The following is a 4,971-nucleotide window of genomic DNA, read 5'->3' as shown; positions in this document are numbered from 1 at the left end:
GACCCTCTGCGGAAAAAGTCACCACTTTGTGCTTCCCGGAGGAGCAGCCACCACCCCCCCCGCAGGCACTCTGCTCCCAGACGCACTGTCCCTGGTGCCTGCTGGCATTGGCAGGGTAAAAATGCCCCAGGGACACGTGTGTGCGTGTGTGTTTGTGTGCAGGCACGAAGCACCAGCAACACCACTAAACTCTGCCCCTTTCCAGTGTGGAGGTCACAGGACTTACCCCATATGCACCCTCTCTCACATACCCCCAAACCCCCACCCCCCCAGTAACAACAAAACCCCCAGTAACAACATTTTGTCCACGGGGGGAAGGAGCATTAACATCTCTTGGCTCTTGGAGGGAAGCTTAGATTTCCTGCCACATTTTCTCTTTTCTGGCAAATCAAAACCAAAACACCCACCTGTCACCTGACCGGTGCTGAGGCACACGGACAACCTGAGGCCAGGTGTTAAACAGCCCGGTGCTCACACTGTTCCCCAGAGAGCCGCTAAGGAGCCTCTTGGGCATCCACTCAGCACAGTCGCTTTCGGGGCCGCAGGTGACACAGTTGTGCATGGAGATGGCGTTCAACGGGCACCGCTCCCTGCCGCTGCGTGGGGAAATCCTGACAATGACGTGAAATTCTTTTGAACAGTGAGAATTTTAGGCACATACATAAAAGTTTGTACCAGGTCAAAGAACAAAGAAATATAAGGCGGGGGGGGGGGGTGTGTGTGTGTGCAAAAAAGCAGTAGATGGAAACATGTTAAAGTAATTCGCTCATGGTTTTCTGAGAAATGGCTGCAGAATTTCCACAGCTCTGGTACAGCTCTTAACATGCCCTGGTAAAACAGTGGAAAAGCCAGAGAATTATCAACCAGCTTAGAAAAAAAAAAACCCACCACCTCTCTATTTCCCATTTCTGACTCATCACAGCTCCTTGCTCTCTAAGATGCTCTGAGCGTTTCCTGCTTCTACCACCTGGATCCTCACGGGGCAAGATGGGGCTGAGGTGCTGCATCTTCCTCCGGGGAAGGTGAAGTGTGTCACAAGCTCCGGGCCGCTCACCCCCAGCTAGAGCTCTGGCCATGTCTGACCAACACACCCCAGAGACCACGTGTCTGCTGGCCAGGTGCGCTCAACTGACCCACACTGACTGGCTGCTGGGGAGCAGACAGGCCTCAAAATCGGATGTTTCAAGTCTTCCTGTTTTAATAGCTCATGTTATTCGGCCACCAGGAAAAAAGGAATTAAAAACCACCAAAAACCCAAACCAAAAGCCGCACACGACACTTAGAACTACTCATTCTGCCCCTGATCGACGCAGAGTGTATTAAAGTGCCTGCGGAGCGCAGCAAAGCCATGACTACGCAATGGCAACGCCAGGATTATCCACAGCTCCTCAGCCCCGTGTCGCCGTGAGCCGGCGCAAAGGGCGAACCCCGCAGGCAGGTAGCAGGGCAAAGGTCTGACAGGGATTTTCAGTGGAAAAGCTGCACGCCCCTGCTGTCCACACCAGACCATGCGCCCTCACTGCCACCATACTCAAACCCCCATGTTGGCACCCGTGCCAGGGAGGGCTCAGACTCGCAGCAGTGCTGGGCACCAGGGAAGCAGGAACAACCCAGGAGCGTCGGAGTTAACGCTGCCGAGTGAGTAACCCCGTTCTAACGGCACTGTCAGTGGGCCGAGAGCGCAGAGCTCGTAAACCACAGCTGGGTGACGTACGCGCCAGTGGAATTTTTATGAGCTGCTTATGGGCACTGGAGTACCTGCCTGCAGCGCGCGTTCCCACACACGCTTCCTTGGGAGGGAGAGGCTTCCCCCCATCTCTGCGCTGAACGGATTGAGCCGAGTTGTTCTGCACAGTGTCCGCAGGTTTTCTGGCTCATCTTTCAGCATTTACTTCTGCATTTGTTTTCTGCTGAGTCAGCTCCTTAATTGGGAACCTCGAGAATCTCACGCTTTTTAAGTACCTCCCTGGAGCCCACTCTGGCCCAGCGATTACCATCCTCTGGCCCTTCTACCACTCACCCCAGTGACTACTCCTGAATCTCCTGTATCTACGTATGAACAGTAAAAGAAAAACCCTGCAGGACAAGAGGAAACCTACGTGGGTCAAAGGAAAATGAGGTTTTACAGCTCTGAAGGAGGTCAGGTTTGTTCCGAAGTCTGCTCGTTTCTGTCAACACCATAAAGACCATAAGCTGGAGTGATTGTCGTTACCTTGGGAAGAAAACTTAGAAACCCCTGTACCTAGGTGATGTTTTGAGTTCATGGAACAAGAGCGGCTGCAGGTGCTGCCAGCGGGACTCGGTTCCACGACCTCTAACACTAGATGCTCTTGAGCTGCAGAACCTCTTCCACTGGCTAGTTGGCAAAAAACATCATTAAAGCCCTACCTTTAGGTTAAAGGTCCTGTTTGATTTTAATTTCCGAACTCCTTTGGCTCACGCAAGTCCTCTGACGTTCGTGGATGCCCAAGAACTTGCAGGCGAGCAGCAGCAAGGAGCTGCTCCCCACCTGCCAGCCCACAAACCGAGCTTACTGCAAGCAGACTCCTCAGGCGGGCTGCGAGTAGAGCGAGGATCCCACCCTGCTCGATGCAATTCCGCAAAGAACACTGGTGAGAGGCACCGATTTCCCCCCTCACTCCCTCTCTTCCATCGGTTCTCCCAGACGAGCAGCCTGTGGCTCAGCCCCTGCTGCTGACAGATGCCTCAGAATTGCTCTGAAGGATTAGCACCAGACCTCAAACGGGCGTTACGGGGCTACAGCCGCCACCAGACACAGGGCCCTGAGGAAGAGTCCTCTGACTCTGTGGCCTGTCTCTCTTGTTCTTCTATACCTTATATAAACTCCATTTATTTATATTCTTCATACAGTAATATCTAGGACATCCCACAGAGATCAGTGTGATTGGCTGGTGCATGCGAACCCTTCCCTGTACACTCCCTACCGCCGTGTCTGACAAAACACTACGGGCCTCATTTTAAGTGATGCTGATTTCCCAGAGCTCCAGGGAACGATAACTTAATGTTTCATACTGGCTTCTCGCATGCGCAGGAGTTGAAGAGTATAAAACCAGAATTTCTTCAAAAAATCCTACGACACAAGGAGTAAGAGGAAAATCCTTTATAATTTTTGCACCTTGAGAAGCAGGATGAAGGTGGGGAAGAGGGGACAGCAGATTTACTGCCACACTCATACAAACTGGCTCTGCAGAGCTTGTGCAGCTGGGAGATAATGTGCTTTGCAGGTCACTGGCTCCTAAGCACTGTGTTATCTCTCCGTAACATACACCTTGTTGTGTCTTACTCCTTAATTACAGCCGATATGCAGGCCATAATATTGCTTATCATTAGCCAGAGGATGACAATTACAATTTAAGATTAAACTGTTTTCTTTTTTCTCCAGCCAAGTCTCTGTATGACACTTCCTTAGCCCAAGAAAAGATTTGCACATGCAGAACAAATCCATGCACTAATTGGTTATGTGCCCCTCGTAATGATGTGTAATTTAGGAAGCAGGCACTGCATGATGAGCATCATGAGTGGTACTCGGGATGGCACAGAGCCTGGATCTGAACTTGGAGGGTCAGCTACACATGCCTGAAACATCTCAAGACAGCGATAAGGACACTGAAACTGCGATGTTCCACGTGGGACAGGTCCCAGCCCGGCAGCTGTCAAGAGCAGTGCCCTGACTTGCAGTAAGCTCAGTCCTTCCCTCTAAGCCATCGCTTTTCAACTCACTTTCTTCTCCATCAGCTTCACCCTCTCCTCTCTGCTTTCCAAAAAGGCTTGATAGTGCTCCAGATGACATCTGTCACGCAGGCAGAGGAGCAGCTGCACGCATCCGGCCTCCCCCTATTCTTCTCCTGCATTAGGATGCACTGCAGAAATTTGGGGCTTAGTTCAGCAGAACACTGAAGCATATACTTGATTTGAAAACAGTGTTCCACACATCCCAACGTCTTTTTGCTTTATCAGGGCTTTTCTTTCAGAAGTGGACGCAGAGACCCACGAGTTGGGAAGGACTATTAAAGGATCCGCAGAAATCGAGTCTGCTCCAGCTGAACTGTCATGAAGCAGCTACGCCCTTTTCTGCAAACAGAGATGTGTTACCGGCACAAACAACCCAAAGACTTAAAGGCTGCTTACAAACATTCTGCACCAAAACCCACAACGGCCCTACAGGAGATTTAACTACCGATCACCAGCGACAAAGCTTAAAGAGTAAGAACTGCGTTTCTGTGCCTCAGATCCCCTCAGCGCAGAGCCTTCACCTCCTGAACGTAACTGTGGAAACACAGTTGTGATGACTCTTCATGTCAGAGGTCAGTGCTTTAAGTCTCGTGTCCTGCCGCTTGTCAGCTCCATTCATCCAGCACAGCACAAGGGTACGACACATAAATCTCCCAAAAACACGCTCTGATCTTTCACCTACAGTAGATTAAAAATAGCCCCGAGCAAGAGCTTTTAGTGTTTTGTTACAGCAATTTCTCTGTCAAATATGACGGATCGCCAGCTACGCGGAGAACGAAGTGACCGACCCAGAGCAGCAGATAATGAAAAGTCTGAATTACACCTCCAAGGAGCAGGCGTTTTACTCATGGTGGAAATCCCCACTTCACTCACCCCTGAGCCTGCGTGCTGCAGCGCAGAACATGACCTAGACTCATCCCCCAGTACGGCATTTCTCTCCTCCCTGCAGATTTTCAGCCTCATAACAGTTCTGGGAGCTCAAGCAAGAGTCTTGAGTCCTGCCTGGGATTTTGCCATCTGCTAGCATGGTTTTGGGCAGAACGCCCATCTCAAGCTTCAGTAAAAAAAACCAAGTCAGGTGCTAATTTTGGCTACCCAGCATAATTATAAGAGCTTCAGCCACTCAGATTTTTCTGAAAACCAGCTGCCTATAGTGTGTCAGGTTACAGGCAGAAAGCGAATACCCTAAACAAACCAGCTCCCTCTAATCATCCTGCT

Source organism: Buceros rhinoceros, unplaced genomic scaffold (genome assembly GCF_000710305.1).
Source record: "Buceros rhinoceros silvestris isolate BGI_N320 unplaced genomic scaffold, ASM71030v1 scaffold38420, whole genome shotgun sequence".
Lineage (NCBI taxonomy): Eukaryota > Metazoa > Chordata > Aves > Bucerotiformes > Bucerotidae > Buceros > Buceros rhinoceros.
The sequence above is the reverse complement of the archived record's forward strand: the minus strand, read 5'-3'. Positions refer to the sequence as shown.